A 23,708-nucleotide genomic window follows, 5' to 3' on the forward strand; every position below is an offset into this window, starting at 1 on the left:
CTCCCCGCTTTGCTTTATCCCACCTCCTTAATCTATCACCGATGAATTTCATGTAACCCACCTATGTCCCTTCTTTGATGGCAATGTATAAATACAAATGTAACCCGCTATTCTCCGGAGCATTATCTCAATTCCTTGAGGTTCTGCTTCCCTGCATATGTCGACAGTTTGGCTCAAACTCACAAAAATTTTTTACAGGTTTCAATGTTTTTTTTTTTTTTATGTTAACAAACTCCATTTATCAAGATTTAGAAGGAAACTTGACTTGGGGTGGTGAACACACAATACAATATACAGATTATGTATTATAGAGTTATATATCAAGCATGTCAAACTCGCGGCCCACGGGCTGCATGCAGCCCACAACGAATATTTTTGCAGTCCAGCAAATATAACGGTAAGTAAGAAACGTTTTAATTAAAATTTTGTAACTTAATTTTTACAATATCCTGTTATGCATAGTTATTAATAATGAACTACAACGTTCGCCAATGACTGATTACTATAATCCTGTTGCATTCATTTCCCTTATGCGCAGGCGCACCATTTCTCTCCGCTAATACCAGCAGCGAATATTTTAGCAGCCGATTGCCACGTAATTAGTCTTGTACTGTACTGACTCGTTTGGTGTGCACATCAAGAAATATTTCGCTTTCAGAGAACAAGAAAAATAGGTTTATTTGCATTACGCTTATTAATTTGTGCAGTTATTCAGTGTCTGGTAAGTTACTGTTCAAGAAAAAAATGAATTTTTATTAAAATGTCCTATTATTTTATGTTAACAACTACTCATTTATTTCAGCCCTTTGTATTCAGCATGTCTCTAGCGAAATAAACCTACATTTCTAGGAAAATTGAAGCTTCTGTTTTTTTGCGGCCCACATAAACTTAAACCTTGTTTATTTGGCCCATTTTAGCCTTTGAGTTTAACATGCTCTTTATACACTAATCTTAAAATCAAATAAAAAATTGGCTGCTGACTCAAATCTAAGATTATGAGCCCAGGGGAATTAATCCTTTCATTTGTACTTATATACATTTTCATTATATTTTTCTAGCCACTGTGGAAGGCTTTACAGAAATAATTATTCACAGAGAACTAATTTAACATTACTGCTGCCACTTCGTTCAAGATTGTCTAAATATAAACAAACGGATGAATGAATGTAATTGAAAGGCATTCGCCAATAAACCAGTATTGCTTTGGCTCCTCATTTTTCTAGTTAGGCTGCTCTACGCCCACTTATGATGGGAACCAGGATATGGCAAATGAGCCCTGGCCGGTGTGGCTCAGTTGGTTGGAGCTCCTTGCTGTACACCAGAGGGTGGTCAGGGTATATGCCCAGGTTGTGGGTTTGATCCTCAGTTGGGGCATGTGCTAGAAGCAATTGATCAATATTTCTCTCTCACATCTATGTTTCTCTCTCTTCCTTCCTCTCCCTAAAATAAAATTTAAATATTTTTTGTTATATTAAAAAAAAAAGACATGGCAAATGATTTGCCCAGTATGGAGTGAGAATTTCCCAGGACACACTTTTGGAGGGTACGTGAAGGTGTCTGGAAGGTTCCTACACTCCAAGGCAAAGCACGTTATGGTAACCCTCAGAATTTCAAATACTTGCACAAATTCTAAAGGAGTTTCATAAGTAACCAACATTAAAAAATATATGTTTTAACATATTAATTCAACAAACTTTTATTGAGTTAAGTGCCAGCCAAAACACGTGGGACTTGTCAAAGCTAGAAACTGTGGTTTCATAAGTCAACATTGCTTACTCAAAAAAGGACATTATAGAGACATACATTGTAAACTATTGAGAGGTTTTCATGTTCCTCTATCAACTTGAAGCCCTTTGTGAATTTTAATCTCAGATCTGCTATATGCTGTCTGTGACATCAAAATATATTTCAATTATCTTTTGCATGTAATTAAGAACCCAACAAAAAGGCCAATGCTTGACCTGAAAGTTACTAAAATTATACACAAGGGAGGTTGACTATTTTTTCCCATTTTTCTAGAACTCCCATCCAAATTTCAGCTGATGTCCCGGTGGGATTCTATATTCCCAAGGAATTATCTCAATTTCATCAGCCGCTTTTTTTTTTTTAATGACTTCTTGTCACTCCCACAAATGCAGTATCTATACAAAGGGTAACTGTGATAAATCACAATGAAAGATAGAAAATCAATAGTGAAACTAGATCCACTTCGCCTTCCTTTTCTCTTCTCAATTACAACTTCATTGGGAGCATAATTAATTACATGAAAAAGATTCCAAGATCTGCATCTGCTCCTGCTACTAAATCAATGAAAACTCTGAAAAGTGACGTAATTGTTTGGATATGTTGTTTTGAATGGTAGTGTGCTTTTGAGAATTCTGTGGAAGAAATTACGGTGAAATATTTGAATTTTACTTGCTATGGGAAAACTTGAAACACTATTTCAGAATATGAAATTACTGTCCTGAGTAAAAAATAATTGGTTGGTGAAAATAATATCCAGTAAGTGATTGTAATATCCAGTATTTCAAGCAACACTTGACAGAACAAATTCCACGATTGGAGGTTGCCAACAGTCTCTAAGTATGTATCTTTTGACACCTTCATTGAAGTATATGTTTGGCATAGAAGGAACTACATACATGTAAAGTGTACTGCTTGATGAGTTTTGACAAATGTATACATCCTTGGAACCATTACCACAGTAACTGATTGGGCTAAAAAAGAAAAAGAAAGAAAAGAAAGGAGACTGAAGGGTCCTGGGTTTGATTCTGGCCCCTCAGTTGCAGGCTCCATCCCTGGCCCAGGTGCATGCGGGAGGCAACCAATGGAAGTGCCTCTCTCACATTGATGTTTCTCTCTCTCAGTTGCTCCTCCTCCCTTCCACTCTCTCTAAAAGTCAATAGACAAATATCCTCAGGTGAGGATTAACCAAACAATAAAATAAAATGATTTTTCCCCTTTCATTATGTTTGCCTGCTTTTTCCTCTAGTTTTCGACAGTGGACATCTGTAAATCTTTTTAAATTTTATTTTATATATTGATTTTAGAGAGAGGGAGAGAGAAAGAAAGAAACATCGATCTGTTGTTCCACTTATTTATGCATTCATCAATTGCTTCCTTTTTTGATGTGTGTAATTTATTTATTTATTTTTCTTTATTGATTAAGGTATTACATATGTTATACCCATTGCCCCCCTCACCCCATCCCCGCTCATGCCCTCACCCCCCTAGTGTCTGTGTCCATTGGTTATGCTTATATGCATGCATACAAGTCCTTTGGTTGATCTCTCCCTCCATTGCTTCCTGTATGTACACTGACTGGGGATCAATGGTGCACCCTTGGTATATGGGAACAATGCTCTACCAACTGAGCTACCCAGCCAAGGTGGACATGTGTAACTCTTGTCAGAAGAATGAAAAGAACGTTAGGCATACGTTAATTATCCAAGGAAGATACCTAGGTTTAACCTGAAAGATATGTTTCTATAATATGTTATGACAACCCAGTACCTTGTATTCACAGTATGAAGTGATAAATTATAGGAACATTAATAAGTTTCCTAAGAAAGTAAACAAGACAGGAGACCTCAACCTTGAACAGCCGTTCTCAAACTTGGCTGCATACTGGAATAACCCAGGAGTTTTAACAGAGTCTAATGCCTGCGTCCCAAGCCCAGAGATCCGGACCTAATGAGTTTGTCGACCACTGGTCTAGGCGGAAGCCTGGGTATTGGGCTGTAAAAAGCTCCCTCGGTGACACTAAATGTGTGGCCCAGGCTGCGAACCACCGTTCTAGGGCCTGGAGACTGAACTGACCTTCCTGATGATGCCTGGCTTCCTGATGGGAATTAACAGTCAACTAAGCAAGGATATGGAAGAAAAGCAATTTCCTTTTAGCACAGGTTTTACATGATATGAGGGGAGGGGGAATTCTGTTGTTCTGGAATCATCATTACGTATATCCAATCTGCTCCTTCCGAGGCAATAATTCCACTGGGAAGGGGTCCAACATAAGGCCTACCGGCATAATGAATTTTGTTTTACAACGCGAGTATCTTATCATGAGACTACTTTTAAAAATCATGCCAAAAAACATGGTTATCCCAGCCTATAGTTACAGATAAATATAAAATTATCTATATCCAATTATATACTGCTTATCATATTCACTGGCAGAAAGCTATTAGGTTGTGAAATACTGAGTATTTGCTCCTAAGTATAAAATTTAATCACTATAGAAAATATTTGGTCAGCCAAAACCCACATGCCTTCAGTCATGCAAAGAGTCGGTGTGAACTGATAAACATCTTAACTAGGAATACATTGAAGAAGGCAGAGGTTGATCTAACAATTTTTTTTCCCATTGCTTTAAACTGACTTGATGAAGTCTTTCAACGTAAATGTAAAATAATTTTATAACAATTTCAATACAATGTACACAACCGATTTTTCACAAAGGTGCCAAAGTAATTCAATGGAGGGAAGACAGCCTTTGTAATAAATGGCACTGGAACAACGGGATACCCCCGAAGGCCAAAAAATTAACTTTGACCTAAATCTCACCCCTTATAAAAACATTAACTGAAAATGGAGTGAGCACTTCATTATAAATATAAAACTTTTAGATAAAAAACACAAGAGGAAATCTTAGGTACCTAGGCCTAGGCAAAAAGTTCAAGCTTGATATGAAAAGCATGTTCCATAAGAAGAAAAACTGATAAATTGTGCTTCATCAAAATTTAAAACTTTTGTTCTGTAAAAGACCCAGTTAAAAGAATGAAACGATAAGCTACAGATCGGGAGAAAATGTTTGCAAACCACACAACCAATATAGGACTAGTATCTAGATATATAGGGAATTCTCAAAGCTCCACAGTGGAAAACAACAATCCAAGTAGGTAATGGGCTAAGACTTGAAGAGACATTTCACCAAAGAGGATATACAGATGGCAAATTAAAACCACAATGAGCTGTCACCACACAACCGTCAGGATAACTAACATAAAAACAGTGACACCACCAAACGCTGGCAAGGATGCTGAAACGCTGGAGCACTCATACATGGCTGGTAAGAACGTGAGATGGTGCAGCCACTCTGGAAAGCAGTTTGGCAGCTTCTTAAAAAACTAAACATGCGCCCTAGTTGGTTTGGCTCAGTGGCTAGAGCGTCGGCCTGTGGACTCAAGGGTCCCAGGCTCGATTCTGGTCAAGGGCACAGGCCTGGGTTGCCGGCTTGATCCCTAGTAGGGGATGTGCAGGAGGCAGCCAATCAATGATTCTCTCTCATCATTGATGTTTCTATCTCTCTTTCCCTCTTCCTTCCTCTCTGAAATCAATAAAGATATATTAAAAAAAACACACATAGCTAAACATGCAATTATCATATGACTGAGCAATCACATTTTTGGACCTTTATAGATTCTGTTAACACAAAAACCTGTACACCTGTGTTTATAGCAGCTTTATTTGTAATAGCCCCAAAGGAGAAACAACCCAGATGCCCCTCAACATGTTAAATGGGTTAAGCCCGTGGTCGGCAAACTGCGGCTTGCGAGCCACATGCGGCTCTTTGGCCCCTTGAGTGTGCCTTTTCCACAAAATACCACGGCCTGGGCAAGTCTATTTTGAAGAAGCGGTGTTAGAAGAAGTTTAAGTTTAAAAAATGTGGCTCTCAAAAGAAATTTCAATTGTTGTACTGTTGATATTTGGCTCTGTTGGCTAATGAGTTTGCCGACAACTGGGTTAAGCAAATAATGGCACGTCTGTACCCGACATCCTCTCCAACAATAAAATGCAACAAACTACTGATCCATGCACCACGCTGGATGAACCTCAGCGGCTGAAAGAAAACTACCAATCCCCAAAGATCATACACTGTACGATTCCATTCTTGAAATGACAGGATTCTAGAAATGGAGGAGAGATTGGTGGTAGCCAAGGGTTAAGGAAGGGTGGGGGAGGAGGGTGAAGGTAGGACAAAAAAAAGCAACAAGAGGGATCATTGTGTGATGGGAATGTTCTGTACCTTGACTGTATCGATGTGACTATGCTGACTGTGATATGTACGCTGTAACGTTGCAAGATGTTACCAAGAGGGAAACTGGGGGAAGGGTATGAGGGCTCTCTCTATATTATTTCTTACAACTACACGCGAGTCTACAATTAACTGGGGAAAAGTTTAATTTTTTTAAAAAAAGAACAGGGTATTGCCCTAGCTGGCTTGGCTCAGTGGCTGGAGCGTTGGCCCTCAGACTGAAGGGCTCCAGGTTCAATTCCTGTCAAGAGCATGCACATTGGTTGCAAGCTCCATTCCTGGTCCAGGTCAGGCGCCTGTGGGAGGCATCCCCCAATGGATGTGTCTCTCTCACATTGATGTTTCTCTCTGTGTCTCTCCCCCTCCCTTCCATTCTCTAAAAATCAATGTAAATATATCCCCGGGTTAGGATTTAAAAAAAAAGGAAAAAAAGAAAAGAAAAAAAACCAAGGTATAATCTCAGGTGGGCTAAAATAAAGATCCAAGATACAAGTTTTCGTTCAATTACAGGCTCCTCCATTTTCCAGAGTCCGTGAAATTATCCTTTAAAATGAAAATTAAGCCAAATTGGATGTCAGCACAGTGTTAATAGGTTGGTATCTTGTTTTGCTTTTAAGCTGGTGGACACTGAAGCTATCAGACTTGATAAAATAAAGCAACAATGGGTTTCCCGACTCTGCCCTGCTGGGGAAATCCACTCCTAACTCTTGGCTCTATCATCAAAGTTTTAAAAATATCTGGTCTGCTGGTGAAGGAGTGGGCTCAACTGTAATCCCGGCCAACATCACTACCAACTTCTCCTGCTTGTGGAGGGTCCCAAAGGAACCACCGGTCAAACAAGAAATGAAGCCAGGGACAGCCACATGGGACCAGCTAAGAGGAGCATCTTATACTCAGGGACAGTTTCTGCAGAGGCACCTCCCTGGATCACCAACGTTTAGCATGGCTTTAGTTAGCAAAATACAAATATCATATCAGATAGATAAAGAAAGAAAAATACCAGGTAGAGAATGGGTGTTTTAAAATGCTAATCTCCTAGGGCAAATTTAACCTGAACAAAATTGAACCCGGTTTATACGTTCTGGATTTTTTAAAGTCCATATCCTTCTTTGGCCTATATTTAATAACTATTATATAGTCGCTTGTCTATAAACATTTGCAATATTCAAGGCAATGCAGCAAGGCCTTGCCCAAGATTATTAAATTTCTATAATAATATGTATTTTAATTTTTAACAATTATTTATTTTTCCAGAAAGTGGGGGGGGGGAGGAGAGGGGGGAGGACATTAATTTGTTGTTCCACTTATTTATGCATTCGTTGGTTACTACTTATATGTGCCCTGATCAGAGTTGTAACCTGCAACCTTGGTGTATCAGGATGATGCTCTAATCCACTGAGCCACCTGGCCAGGGCCTCTATAATCATATTTTTTAAAACATGTGATAATGATGAAGCCCTTGGCCAGCACACACTGGCCACCAATATCAGAAGCTGATTTTTTGAGCAGAGTAAGACAGCTTCTAGCAGAGGAGCGACACTTTCCCCAAAAATGTCCACCTGGGAGATTTTTATTTCCCACATGTCATTGTGTTCAAGTAAAATGGGTTCCAGACACGTTGGAGATATGCAGAGAAAACTCCATTTCAGCCTCTTCAATATGATGGCGGGCCTCACTTCGGTGCCCAGAGAAGAGGTCAAGGATTTCCAGAGACCTGAGTAGAACAAGGTTTCTTTGATATCCTTGGTCTGAACAAACTAGCAACTTAGTTGAAGAATGATTGTGGTGTGTTTTTTTTTTTTTTAGTTTTTCTCAGCACAAGTTGCAAAAGCAACTTCCTTTAAATGCATTATCACCCCAGAATTCAAAACCATATAGATAATTAAATGCAAGTCCCTTCCCTCCCACCCAAGCCACATTTAAAATTCAGGACAGAGTTTGGAGCTGGTAAAAAGGGTTGGTTGGCCTTGGCTTTGGCCCGCATTTGAGTTCTTCCTTCCTAAAGCTGCAAAGTTCCAGTTTGCCCTCCGTTACTGCCTCTTTATTTTGTTGTGGTTCATACCTTCATTGTGGAATAAATTGCTGTTCAGGCAGAAGTCCCTTCTCTGTCCCCGCCCACCCACTCCCCTCTCTTGCATTTTCCTGCATTCACCTCCCAGCCCTGGGATCCCAGGATGAAGGAGGGAGTCCTCAGTGGGGAGCTCGCCTAGGGCCTCCTTGCTCTTCCTGGCACCTCTGGCAGCCTGAGTCACCCCTGACTCCTGGAAAGGGAGCACAGTGATGGTTCTCTTGGAGGTCAGGGGTCAACGGGGTGTGAGAGAGGAGGTGGGTCTGGCCTGGGGCAGGTCGCAAGGACAAGGAACTTACTCTCAATAAGTCTCACATATTTTAGACTGGCTCATTTGTTTGTTTTTTCTGTTTTCTTTTGTGTGTGTGTGTGGTTTTGTTTTGTTTTTCCTTTAAGACTATGAATTAGGACATTTTAAAACGTGATTTATTTCACCAGCCATTGTGGGGTCAAAAAATGATGTCTTGCCCCAGGGGTGTGGCTCACCTATGAACCAGGAAGTCATGGTTTGGTTTCCGGTCAGGGCACATGCCTGGGTTGCGGGCTCGATCCCCAGCTTGGGTCGTGCAGGAAGCAGCCGATCAATGATTCTCTTCCATCATTGCTGTCTCTCTCTCTCTCCCCCTCTCCCTTCCTCTCTGAAATCAATAAAAATGTGTGTGTGTGTGTGTGTGTGTGTGTGTGTGTGTGTGTGTGTGTGTGTTTTAATGATGTCGTTACCACTTGTAGGTGAGAATTTTGTCTGTGGAGCAATAGCTGACAAATAGGAGGTGAGATCGTTTCAAATGACAGACTTAGCCACTTGGGGAACTTCTTTTCTAGAGGAGGTCTTGGTGGAAACAATTGGACTTACAACCGTTTAATCTGTCCTGAAAACCAAGAACATGAGAACTATCTACTTGGACAATAATCATTTGATTATTTTCATTATGATCATTAAAGCACCTTTATTTTGGATTCTCTCTTCCAGTTGCCCTCCAGGCCTATTACCGCTTCCCTCTACCGCAGACTTCTGAGGCTGAGAATCTGCAGGAATTTCCCATAAGCCACCATTCCGAGTGGCCACAAAGGTGCTTTTAAAGGGCTGCCCCTCAGGAGCAGGTTCTCAGAGGACTCTGAGGTGCAGGAAGGAAACAGGGAAACTGCTGTGTATATGCATGTAATCTCATTCTATCTAAATGACGAATCTGAGTATATTACCTGCATACCTAACATAGGAGTGCTATAAGAATACAAGTATAGTATTTATAAGTGTAAATGTGCACATTGGATCTGAATGCTCAATTTAAAATAATTGATGGTATGCAATCCAAAAGCCCGGAGACCACTTTGCTAAAGGCAAAGAAAACCATTCTTCAGTCAAGACCATAGAAACTGGCTTGTGCTTCATAACCAGAAATTCGGGACTGGCGTTAAACTCTTTTACAAATCACACAACTCCTCAAGTACACGTCTGTTTCCCTGTGGCTTAGCGTAGTCCTTGAGCGTGTAAGAGGATTGTTAATGGAGGGCAAACCCGATTGTGCGAAGGTGTGGAGAGGAGAGGAGAGGCGCTGTTATTAAGTTAGTTTATCTGGGTTGGAGTCTGGGTCAGCCACGTGGTTGCTGTGTGGCTTCGGGCAAGTTACTTAACCTCTCTCTGCTTTGGTTTGCTCAACTGAAGATTAACATAACATTCATACCTTCCTCACAAGACAGTGAGGAGTAATGATGAGAAGACATTAAGGGCTGAGAGCAGTGCCTGGCACTTAGGACATATTCCTGAAGCAGGATTTCTCCTTCTCCAGGGCAGTGGTCTCCAGCCTTTTTAACTACGGACTCCATCAATTAAAAAAAAAAAAAAAAAAAAAGAGCATTCCGGTTTAATATTTGCATACATTATTTTTTACACATTCTTATTTATACATTCTTCCTATTAATCCACACCTTGGAGCCTTAGCACTACAAAGCAAAGTGTTATTTTACCAGGGGTGGACTGCATGCCTAATAGAACATGGAAGAAGGGATGGCATCACTTCTGAGACTGGGTTATAAAAAGGCCTGGACTTCCATCTTGGATGAATACTTTCTCACTCTTGTTTATTCTCTCTCTCTCTCTCTCTCTCTCTCTCTCTCTCTCTCTCTCTCTCTCCCCCTCTAGCCCTAGCCCCAGCTCTACCTCTAGCTCTAGCTCTACCTCTACCTCTACCTCTACCTCTACCTACCTCTACCTCTACCTCTACCTCTACCTCTACCTCTATCTCTATCTCTACCTCTACCTCTACCTCTATCTCTATCTCTATCTCTATCTCTATCTCTATCTCTATCTCTATCTCTATCTCTATCTCTATCTCTATCTCTACCTCTATCTCTATCTCTACCTCTATCTCTATCTCTATCTCTACCTCTATATCTCTCTCAGAAAAACAGGCTGCCATCTTGTGAGCAGCCGATGGGGAGGCCCATGTGGGGAGGGACTAAAGCCTTCTGCCAAGAGCCAGCTAAGAACTGGGACCACCAAACACGGTGGGAGTGAGCTGGGAAGTGGGCTCTTCAGCCACACGAGCCTAGAGATGACAACAACCCTGTCCCACAGCTTGAATGCCACCTCAGGGGAGACCCCAGGCCAGCGCCACTCAGCCGCACCATTTCCGGGGTCCTGAGCCTCAGAAACTGTGCGCAGAAACAAACATTGGTTGTTTCCATGTGTCTAAAAACACCACGTGTTTGTTTCAAGGACAAATAAACTACATGGGAATTTGCAAGCCCCAGGACTTCCAGATGTTTCTAAAAGAAGAAGGCGGCAGATTCTTCTGAGCTTTAGGAGATGCCTGTTCCCAGTGGTCACCAGACCTACCCGAGCCGAGGCCTCGGTGTCTGTCGTGCCCCAGTTTGGTGACAGCCACACTCTGCAAAGCTGCTACGCCGTTTCGTTTCCAAACCAGACCTGGGTAAAGCTGTCCGCGCAGGTGCATGGCTGGGAAGTGAGTCACCAAAGGGCAGGCAGAGCCACAGAAGCCTCACAACCGGACGGGGCCCCACGGGGCCCGTGCAGTGACCACAGAGGCAGGAGCAGCGAGACCACCGCCCCCGGGAAGCCCAGGAGGTGCCGATGCGAAGCCATCTGGACGGGACTGTAGGCCTCATGGCCTTTTCCTTACACTCGGGGCTGCTGGAGAGGCTCCAGAGTTTTATAAGCTGATGCTGAAACGACCCCTATTTTCAGACCGAGTGGTGGAGTGCAAATACATGTAAATTTAAGTACCGAATTTCAAAGTGAAATAGTCTTCGGATCTGGAAGGGTTTGGGAGGCACAGAGGACCATTGGAACAGTCACGGGGACGCGAACAGCCCACTGTGGACAGAGGGCGGCCACCAGGGAGGCCCAGCAGAAGTCGACAGCTCGCTCCCTGCAAATGGAACCGCAAAGCACCATAAATGCAGCCACTAGAACGAATATTTGGTTTTTTTAAAATATATATTTTATTGATTTTTTACAGAGAGGAAGGGAGAGGGATAGAGAGTTAGAAACATCGATGAGAGAGAAACATCGATCAGCTGCCTCCCGCACACCTCCTACTGGGGATGTGCCTGCAACCAAGGTACATGCCCTTGACCGGAATCGAACCTGGGACCTTTCAGTCCGCAGGCTGACGCTCTATCCATTGAGCCAAACCGGTTAGGGCTAAAATGAATATTTGTAAAGGACAGAGTCAGTTGGCTTAACGATGATAAGATGGTCTCTCAGCTACATGGACATTTGCCACACGCTGAGAGTTGGAGGAGCCAGGTTTTAAACGCGAGAGGCCCCGTCTTTTCACTGCAGGGCGTGCTCTACACCATTTCTGCTTCTGCATGTGAGGTTGCAGGCTTATTCCGCTCTCACTTAGCAAAGACAGTGGCTATAGGACGTGCCCATTTGGCCACTGGGATCTTGAAGAACAGCTGGCCCCACTGAAACAATTCTCACCCTGGCTGGTTGGGCTCAGTGGATGGAGCGTCAACCTGCACACTGTAGGGTCCCAGGTTCGATTCCAGTCAAGGGCAGATGCCAGGTTTGCGGGCTCGGTCCCTAGGGTGAGGCATGCAGGAGGCAGCGGATCAATGGTTCTCTCTCATCATTGATGTTTCCATCTCTCTCTCTCTGAAATCAATAAAAAAAAAATTCTCATAGCCAGATGGCACAGGAGCGCTTTTGTGTGGAACTGTTACTTTCGTTGGTGAAGGTGGAGCCCTGTGTTTTTATATCCCGTTTCACCAGTGCGTCCTCCACAACAGAGAGCTGTGACGAAGAGGCCATTGTCCCATGTCCTCGGTGCCCTGCACGTCCTGGCCACCATCCACCTAAGGAAGCTCCTGCCTCTGTGTGTGTCCAGGTAGCATCTCCCCAATGGAGACCATTACTGTGCTGGGACATAGTCACGTGGGGTTTCCCACAGTTGTGTGGCCCTAACAGCACGTCTCCTGCCCTTCCTTGCCGCTGAGCTCTCACTCTTTTTTAAAAAAATATATTTTATTGATTTTTTACGGAGAGGAGAAGAGAGGGATAGAGAGTTAGAAACATCGATGAGAGAGAAACATCGATCAGCTGCCTCCTGCACACCCCCTACTGGGGATGTGCCCGCAACCAAGGTACATGCCCTTGGCCGGAATCGAACCTGGGGCCCTTCAGTTCGCAGGCCGACGCTCTATCCACTGAGCCAAACGGGTTTCGGCTGAGCTCTCACTCTTGGTTCGGGTGACCCCCTCGCCTTTCCTCCGGCAGCATAGCCAGCAGACAGAGATGACAGAGACACACTGGCCCGATGCCACTCGTGGGCCGCACGGAGGGTATCCCTCCCCTCGCTCGTGGCGTATCTTGATTCTCTTCCTCTGCTGACTTTTCCTTTCATACAAACATTTAGATCTCTTTTGGATTTAAAAATAAACAACCACAAAACTTTGCTCAACGCCCCTAGAGGCTGCCTTTCTTTCACAATCAAATTTCTTGGAAGAACAGCCTCCATAGCACCTTACGCTCAGCCATTCCTCAAGTCTCTGCCATCTGGCGTCCGTCCCCACCACTCACTCCGCAGGCTGCTCCCTGCTTGTCCTGGTGACCAGCCTCGGTCTCCGCTCCCACCCTGCAGTGCCACACTGCGGGCCACTGGCCTTGGGTAACCTTCTGAGGCTCCCAGCCCTCACCCGGTCTCCGGCCACTGCTCTCTAGCAGACAGACGTCTTTCCTCCTGTGGCTGCTCCTCCAGGCCCAGTCCCAGGCCCTCTCCTGTCCTTTACTGCCTGCCTCACGCTCGCTCTCCTTCCTTCCTGAGCCCAGCCCACCCACGGCTTTCCTAGGATGTCCAGGATGTCCAATTGTGTCCCTTAGCCCAGCCTTTATCATGACCCAGAACAAACCGTCCAACTGCCCTTTTAGAATGTCAACATGAACTCACCTCCCTTTCCTAAAAACCCTCGCCCTCTCTTGCCTCTCCTATCTTGCTGGTTCATCAGACCAGAACGCTTTGAGTCATGCAAAAGTCCCCCTGTCCCTCAGCTCCTTAGCCAGTGGCCAGACTTGATCTTAATGCTTTCTTCTGAACGTTCTGGGTGCTTGCTCCCCTCCACCCATGTTCACTGCTACAGCCCTCATCGTTTGGGCCTTCTTACTCTCCCTTGTTACCCTGTCCTATTTTATTTTTTAAATATATTTTTATTGATTTCAGAGAGGAAGGGAGAGAGAGAGAGGGAGAGAGGGAGAGAGAGAGAGAGAGAGAGAGAGAGAGAGAGAGAGAGATAGAGAGAGAGAAACACCAATGATGAGAGAGAATCATTGATCAGCTTGCGTATTGGGGATCGAGCCTGCAACCCAGGCATGTGCCCTTGACCAGAACCGAACCCTCTCTCCACTGAGCCAAACCAGCGAGGGCATCCTGTCCTATTTTACATCTTCAGCACAGACTGCTTGACATGTGGGTGTTGTGCAAGTTTAATCTACATGCGAGGAGTGGTTTGTTGACCTTGACAAGACCCTGGTCATAATATGATTTAGCTTCAAAAAGGAATGAAATTCTGATATATGCTACAACATGAAGAACCTTGAAAACATTATGCTGGGTGAAATAAGCCAGACATGAACACATATTGCATGATTCCACTTATATGAAGTGTCTAAAATAGCCAAATTCATAGAGACAGAACATAAAGTGGTGGTTGCCAGGGACTGGGGTGTAAGGGTGTGAGAAGATGGAAAGTTATTGTTTAAGTGGGTACAGAGCTTCTATTTGGGGTGATGAAAAGTTCAGAAAATGGACAGTGGTGATGGTTGCACAACATTGTGAAATACTTAATGCCATGAATGGTTATGAATGGCTAAATGGTCAATTGTATTTGTATATTTAAACACAATTTTAAAAGGTGAATAAAAAAAAAAAGACCCTAATCAGAAGTCAGCTCCCAAAAGGCACTTTAAATTTTTCATTTAATCGGCACTAGAGGATTTATAGATTAGAATAAGGGATGTTAAAAATAATTTTCTTTATTTAAAAGAATAGTTTATTGATATTTAGAGAGAGAGCAAGGGAGAGGGAGAGAGAGAAACATCAATTGAGAGCGCAACACTGATCAGCTGCCTCCTGCACGCCCCCTACTGGGGATCAAACGCACAGCCTGGGGACGTGACCTTGACCAGGAATCAAACCGGCCACCTCCTGCTGCACAGGATGACAGCCAACCAACAGAGCCACACTGGCCAGGGCTAAAGGTCACTTTTAGTGGGTAAATATGGTGATCAGGACAAGGGGCTACTAAGGAGAATTACGCAGGCACTTCCCCTCTTGTATGGGGGGAGGGGTAAAAATCAGCTTTACACCTTCAGAATGGCTCCTTCGGTCCAGAAATCCTAGAATCTAGTGATGCACCCCGCCCCCCCCCAACCCCCCATTCCATGGGACTGCTGCCTTCCTGCCTCAGAACACTGTCCATGAGGAAACACTGGTCCTGCGGGGCGCCTCAGCCCCCAGTGGGCAGAGAACCAGGACTTCAAGGCGCGCATGCACACACACACACCCCAACACACATACACACACACACCCCAACACACACACACACACACACACACACACGTGTGACTGTTTTCCTGCCTGCTTGCTCCTCAACATTCGTGTCTGTCATAGAGCTTTGGCCCAGGCTGCTTTTACTGTATTGTGCAACCAGGAGGGACTTAAGGTCCCTTCTCTGTACCCTCTCCCCCGCCTTCCCCCCCCCCCCCTTGCAGAGTGAAATCCCAACTCCTAGCCTGGCACACAGGCCTTTTCCGTTCTGCCCCGCCTTCTTTTCCCTTCTCTTCCCTACCCTCAAGTGAGGAATTGCGAAATGTCTCTAAATCTTCCTTTTCTGTTTTCTCCTGTGTGAGAAACTCAATTTACACCAGACTGTTAAAAGGATTCCGTGAGATACAAGATGCAAGGCAGCAGGACTAGTAAATCAACATTGGGACTCGCCATTGTTCCAACACCAGGACAGCTGCTGAATATTCTATTGAGATCCATCCCCTGGGACCTCCCATAAAAATCTCCACCTTTCAGACCCTTAGGACAGAGGACCCAGTGACTCTCCCTCCCGGGAGCATGCCAGAGCCTCTCCCCTCTTCTCTCCCCTCCCCCACCTTTACCTTCCTCACTGCTAAGCTCCAAGGGCCTTCCTTTGCCTCGATAACTTGTTTCCCAAGCCCATTTCGTCTATGGATTACTTCGTAGTCATTACTTTGTGATGTTCCAAAGAAAACTTCTCTTAGAGTTTGAGTCTTGGCCCTGAATTCTTTCCTAGCCAGACTCAAGCACCCAGGATGCTGAGCCCAGTTTGGGTCTAACCCCACTGCCCTAACACCTGGTACCGTTCTTGCCGCCCCCGACAGAGGGAGGAAGGAAAGTCTGGGATGAAGCTCAGGCTTCTGGTTTGGAAGAGGAGCGGCATTACCGAATAGAGAGTTCAGAAAGAGGAGCATGATACCCATCGCGTCAGAGGCCCGGAGTTGGCCTCGCTATGAAAGTCCTTCACGGAAGGATGAAAATGTGTACAGCTCCTGCCCCACAGCAAAGGCTCAATCAAGGACAGCTCGTTGGGAACCGTGTGTGTCCAGGCACTGGGCTGGTGCTACAGGCACAAAGATGAACAAGGAACAGTCACCTGCCCTGAAGAGTCCTGCCTGTAAGCAGGTCGTTGTACCATCACTGAGAGGCACTAAACTAGGTGTGCAGTGGGAACTTCCAAAGCGCCCAGGAGGGACCCTTAGCTGAACCTGGGCTGTCAGGGCTGGCTTTCTGAAGGAGGAAGTGGCTTAAGACCTAATGCAAGCTCTTTCTCTTGAGGAAAAAATCACTGTTTGTACAACTACTAATGCAAGTTCATGCAAATATTAACTGGAAGAAACGACTGTTTACCTCTCTGGCATTAGTAGCGTGCGTTCTGTATTAGATAACCAGTTTATCCAAACCTAGGATTACTGGAAACGTTTGAAGGGAGGGTGGGCTGAGACCTACCATCTGGTTGCTGAGTTATCTAACTTGGGAAAGCTGACTAAGCAACTAGGATCACTCAGGAACCTTTTGAAAATCCAGATAATTGAGCCTCACCACAGAACAAAATCATGGACTCTTTGGGAATGAGGTATTTTAAACACACACACACACACACACACACACACACACCCAGCAGAACCTGGGGAAACTGAGAGTTACCTATTTCAATGTTTGCCGTAGACATAGTCTAAATCCTTATCCTCACAAATGCTGGCCATTGGTCATGAGGGAAATAGAATGTGAATGACTCAGTCTAGCTCCCCCTTATTCTTAAAAAACCAACTCCAAGAACAGGCCCCTCTGGCCCGGGGCGATTTGTCCTTATTTATAGCCAAATAACCCCTCTGCACCCAATACAAAAATATAGACACATTTAAAAGCATGAGTTTTAAAACAGTAATAATAGCTATACCCTTTGAGTTCTGTGACCCACGTTTGCATATGCATACACATTTCGCGTCTTTCTAACTGGGGAAGTCATTGGAAATTGGCCCACTGTTACTCGTTCAAGGTTGTGCATCTCCCAGAGGCTGAGTCATCAGATTCCAAATTTCATTCCTTCCTTTATATCAAATAAACGACCTTGCAAGATCTGTAATGAGGATGGGAGTGACCAGTCAGAAAAATGCCAAGGGAACCAGCAAGAAAATATGACAATTAAGTGCCTAATAAATCGAGTAGGGGAGATAATGGAAAATAAACAAGCGAAGGAAGAGCAAGTGAAGAGAATTTAGGACAAGCATCTATTATCAAGGAAACCGAAGACATTGAGAGAACCATTTGGGAAAAACAATGAAATAGGCCCAGTGCTTCCTGACCCGTGTCTTATGTGTGTGTGAGGCTGGTGTTTATAGTTACCCCTGAACACTCTACCTACCCTACTCCCTGAGTTTTTCAAGAGGTGTCTTCAGTGGTTTCCAACTGCCCCAGGTGCCCATCAAATGCAGCCTTTGTTTCTCTTGGAGCCTCTCTGCCTGCAAGTGCCTTCAGCTGTGTCTGGAATTGTCTTAGAGGCTGAGGGCTGACAGCTGAATCCAAGCCCAGACACACAGACCTTGACCTTCATAGCACAATGACCTACAAAATACATCTATTGATGCACATGGAAGAGATGAAAGAAAGAGAAGCACAAAAGAGGTCAAAGACTCATCAAAGGAGGAATAAAGGGACTGAGAGCTGAGCGGGCTGAACAAAGAAATCTGGATTGATGCTTACACGGCCAATTGATGGCTTTAAAACAGGCTGCAAAGGATCAGGGTGTAGCAAGATCAGAAACATTCTCCCCCGTCCCCAATCTAGGGCCAAAACAAAGGAGTTAAATATAGTCTGGAATTTAGGTTAGATATAAAGAACTTTCATGGAGTGAGTTTAATAAAGAAAAAGATTATGGACAAGGCTATATAAGTCCCCTTTCCTGGATAATATTGAGGCATAATTATTATTCTCAAGCACCCATTATATGCGTGGCACACAGTTATAATTCTCACTGGAGGCCCGGTGCACGACATTCGTCCATGGGGGTGGGGAGGTCCATTAGCCCAGTCTGTGCCCTTTAGCAGTCCGGGAGCCCTCAGGGGATGTCTGACTGACAGCTTAGGCCCAGCTTGTGCCCTTTAGTAGTCCAGGAGCCCTCAGGGGATATCTGACTGACAGTTCAGTGCTACCGCCGCCACTGCACTCTCGCCAGCTTGTGGCTAAGCGGTGGTCCCCCTGTAGGAGTGTACTGACCACCAGGGGGCAGCTCCTGCATTGAGTGTCTGCCCTCTGGTGGTCAGTGCGCATCATAGTGACTGGTCGTTTTTTGCTGTTCTGTTGATTTGCATATTAGCCTTTTATTATATAGGCTAATTATTGTCAAGAACCAGTGCATGGCAGTATACTGGGCACTTCAAATACATTTATTACTTCAGATTTTTAGGAACTCTCAAGGTCACTATTATTACCCATATTTTAGAGATAAGTAAACTGAGGCTCAGTGATATTAAGGGACTTTCTGGGGAAAATGTAGTGAGTGGCATGGCTGGATTTAGACCAAGTTATCTTTGACCCTAAAATTGATGCTCTCGCCACCATATTAGCTGGAAACATGGTCTTGAATTGATTCCGACTAGGGGATGACCAGATCAACTCAGAGGGGCCCAACCCTGCCTGATCTGAGGACCACACCCCACACCCTGAGAACTGCCTCTCTAGTCAAACCCAGTTCCTCCATGCTTCTTAGAAACGATTGTCACGCCTCCCTGCCTTTCCTCTCCGGAGAACGCCCTTCATCCACACACCTCCTCTGCGAACTTTCACTGAACTCTCAAGCTGGAATGACTCTCTGTCTGCGTTTCTGTGTCACTTTATATTTATTTTGTCACTTACCACCTTTTCCTTTCGATTATACTTATTCATGTACCGGTCACATCCTCTCCCGGGATAATAAACCTTTTGATGTCAGCACTCGAGATGAATTGATCTGTGCCTAGCAGAGTGCCTCACCTACACCAGGCATGCCGTGCATCTTAGTGAATGAAACAATGAGGAATTGCCCAGGGCATGAAAAGCCAGCAGCCTTAAGGAAAGAAAACATGAATAAAAAGATACAGGAAAGAGAGAGGGTACGTGCAGTGACTGCATCGGAGTGGGTGGGGAGGCTAATTCTTTCCGAAAGGGAATTTCCTTTTGCCAACTAAATGGAAAGCAAAGAGAGACCAGGTCTTCCAGCTGTTCTGTTCGCCTGTTTTCTTGCCTCTGTGCTTTTCTTTCTTTCTTTCTTTCTTTCTTTCTTTCTTTCTTTCTTTCTTTCTTTCTTTCTTTCTTTCTTTCCTTTTTAAGGGCAAAATTGCTAATCACTATGCCAGTAGGGCCCTTGTGATTTAAAAACAATAAGGAAGAACAAGATTAATGACTTTAATTTCCAAACACGTAGGGAATTAAAGTGTGGGTGCAGCGTTCTGGCGCGTTGACAGGAAATTTCTGCTGGCTGCACTTTTCATCTCATAAAAGATCAAGACACCTTTGCCCGTGAAGAATTAGACAGGTGCCACTACAATGTAAAAAAAAAAAAAAAAAGTACGGAAGAAACCATAATGAACTCTAGAATTAGTTCTCTATGAATGAAATTTTGAACCTGTGTTTATAAAAATGATCCCAATACAGAGTTTTTTATTATATTGATGGTCCCACTTCTCTGGCAGGTTGGACTGGGCAGGTTTTAGCTTTTGCTTACTAGTTTATTTATGAGGATAGCCTTCATTTAAAACTAGCAAAAGGCAATAGGGTGTTCTGGCTGCCATGCTTTGCACTATAGGCTGGCACAGGGCTTTGCCAGTGCGTTTTTGGAAAGGCCCTTGAGCCTGGGAGTGCAGCCCCAGTGCAGAGCCCAGGAGCCAAGGAAAGAAGCAAACCACGGAGAACCCAAGAGTATCTCCTGCAACATGTGCCCTGGGCTCCCTTTGGAAGTGTCTTTGATTTTTGTCCCCGGGGCAGGGGTTTACTTTGGATCATGGATCTGTTAGGCTGTTGGTCATTCCCTATTTGTTGGCTTGCTATGTGGACACTCTAGGCCAGTGGTCGGCAAACTCATTAGTCAACAGAGCCAAATATCAACAGTACAACGATTGAAATTTCTTTTGAGAGCCAAATTTTTTAAACTTAAACTATATAGGTAGGTACATTGTTATTAACCTAATTAGGGTACTCCTAAGCTGGCCTTTGCTAAAAACTCAAGGGGCCAAAGAGCCGCATGTGGCTCGCGAGCCGCAGTTTGCCGACCACGGCTCTAGGCAGGTCCTATCGTGTTATACAATCATTTGTGTCCCCAGGTGCACCGCCAGAGCATTCCAACCACTGGACCTGTGTTGCTCTTTAATAGGATGGAGAAAATTGGGAGACTCTTGAGAGCTGGCCTGAGCATTTTATTAAGCCCTCACTAAACCGTCATCTGTTACAATTGTTTCTCCATGGCGTGGTTGCACCTGGAAGAACTGGGAATCAACCACCCAATTATGCGTCTAAGATTCTATGAAATTAAATATGCCTGGAAATTAATAATTTTTTTCTCATCTGTTCAGCGAGTGATACTTCAGCAGTCAAATGAGCTCCTGTTACTAGGAGATACTCAAGAATAAGAATTTGGAAGCTCTTGCTAAAAGACTTTACACAAGACCCTGAGATAGATTCTTTAGATTTATATGCAAATTTATTTTGTAAAAATTTAATCTACATATATTGAGGTGAAAGATGAGGATGTCTAGGTGTGTCTGTGTGGCAAAGCGTACGGGAGTGTTTTTTGTTTTTTTTTCTGGTTAGTGCCTTAAGGGGATTAAAGCGTGGGTATAACTGAATAAAATTTAACCCAAATGCTGGAAATCTTGAAGCAAATTGGATATATCAAATATAAACCTGTTCTAACATCAAACAAGTGAACTTCAACAACCCTTCCTTGGGATCTGGCGGCAAATTAACTCCAGTTTGGCACTAAATTATTTCAAGTTAAGTTTATCCCCCATAACAGTTTGGTGCTCAACCAGGAAAGAGGTGAAGACAACACTAAACTGGACATCAGTCACCCGTTTCTGCAAGGACTTCCAATACATGCTGACCATGCTGAACCATAAATTGAACAGAGATGCTGAATCACATTCTAATTAAGATAGAGTAGGCCCTAGCAGCTCATTTGGCTTAATGGGTAAAGCGTTGGCCTGTGGACTCAAGGGTCCTGGGTTCGATTCTAGTCAAGGGCATGGATCTCAGTTGCAGGCTTGATCCCCTGGGTGCATGCGGAAAGCAACTAATTGATGTGTCTCTCTTACATCGATGTTTCTCCTTCTGTCTCTTCCCCTCCCTTCCATGTTCTCTAAGAATCAATGGAAAAAATATCCTTGGGTGAGGATTAACAACAACAACAAAAAGACAGGGTAGAAGTAAAACTGAGACTGAAAGCTAACTTTTAATACTAACAATCTTTTTTATCCTTTTAAAACTTATTACATTTTAACAGTTAGGAAAATAAAAGGTATAACTATACATAGAGCAGACGTATTTTTTTTTGACGTTTTTTTCTCCCAGTACCAAACCTCATTCTTGGGAACTGCTGTTTCCATCTCTGCAAATCTACGACTCTTGTGAGCGTGGCCCTGCTCTTACGTGCCCTGGCTTCCTGCCTGTGGTTGACTGAATGAAAGGTAACACCGATGATTCCCTTCGCTGGGATTTGAACCTGATTCCAGGGATGATTGTCAATATCCATAACCAGTGCCTGCTGGCTGAAGAGCAGCCTTGATTGAGACCAGGGAGTATAGGGAGTCCCTGTTTGGAGGCAGAAATTGTTCAGTGTGACTTGGGGAGGCCGTGTTTTCTGCATGTAGACAAAGCCAATTATAACGAATAGGAATGAGGCCAACAGCAGGACCTAGAGATCAAAAGAGACGCCTGACGATGTTGAAACTCCTGGAGCAAATGTTCCGATGGGCCGGCCGTATTCCTAATCTGCCTTAGCTCCACTGCTCAACCCTTCCTTGGGATCTGGCGGCAAATTAACTCCAGTTTGGGACTAAATTATTTCAAGTTAAGTTTATCCCCCATAACAGAGTCCTAACTGATCCAACATTAAAAACTATATTGTTACTTATTCATTGCCGTTCAATTTTGTCAACAAGTATGCATAATTTCTTATAGAGTTGCAAGTAGCAGAGTTTTATATAATTTTTATTTTGTTTTCCCTCATTTAACAGTATATTTTTAATTTTAATATATTATAAATTTTATATTTAACACATTAAATATCTTAAATTACAAATTAACCATAACTAATCAGTAAAAATATCATATTTAATATAGTAATATATAACAAGACATCAGAGTAACCCTTTTAATGCTTGTATAATATTCCATCTCATTGCCATGATAGCTAAGACTTCTCTTTTTATCAAGTGCACCTTCTGTTTCAGGATATATATATATATATATATATATATATATAATATTTCCCATAACAATCACCGATGAATTAGTGGCTTGGAGAGGCAATGTTACTTACTCAAAATCACATAGAAAATAACAGATAAAGTCTTGGTCTGTCCCACTGCAAAGCCATCCCTTCTTCCCTGTACAACATGGCTCAATGCTAGTCTGTTCTGGCTGCCATAACAAAATACCACAGACTCGGTGGCTTCAACAACAGATATTTATTTTCTCACAGATCTGTAGGCCAGTTGTCCAAGACCAAGGTGTCAGCAGGTTGGATTTCTCCTGAGGCCTCTGGCTTGCAAGCGCTGCCTCTCTCTGGTCCACAGATGTCCCTGCTCTGTGCACTTGCATTTGTCCTGTCACTCTGTGTGCAATCTCCTCCTCTTATGAGGACACCACAATGGGTTAGGGCTCACCCTAATGGCCTCGTCTTAACTCAGTCGCTTCTTTAAAGGTCCTTCTCCAAATATAGTCACATTCTGAGGTATTTGGGGGTTAAGGTTCCAACAGATGAATTTTGATTTATTATAGCCACCCCATTCCTGGCCGATGTTTATATTACCTCCTGGATTTCGGATGCTTTGGATGGGGTTAGATGCTTGGCATTTAACTCTTTGTTTCTGCTGACTTCAAAATTCCGGTTATCAGCAAAGAGCATTTAATCTAAAGAGATGCCCATTATACCACAATGTAGAACTCTATTTTATGTTACCTATTGGGTTCAGTTAGCCGCCCTTTATTAATTTACTGAACAAATATTTATTGAACAGCCAGAGTGTACTAAGTATTAATATCTAGTGTAAGTGTGAAGAAATATGATGTCCTTGGGAATAGCAAGGACCATCAGCCATGGGTCCTGTCAGAAGGTTTTAGTAATAGAGAAGAAAAGATGAAAAACAATGATAATATTAAAACAATGATTATAATAAAAGGAGTAGAGATGTAAAACAAAGAGTAGTTGAGGAGGTGTACAGGTAAATATTGTAGAAATTCAGAAGAGGAAAGAGAATTTGCAGTTGGGAAGACTAGGGAAGACCTTTAGGAGGAGATAGTGTTTGAACGGGGACTGAGCCATGGGTAGCATTTGAACCCGTGACGGAGAAGGCATTTG

The sequence above is a fragment of the Cnephaeus nilssonii genome (genome assembly GCF_951640355.1).
Source record: "Cnephaeus nilssonii genome assembly, chromosome: 9".
NCBI lineage: Eukaryota > Metazoa > Chordata > Mammalia > Chiroptera > Vespertilionidae > Cnephaeus > Cnephaeus nilssonii.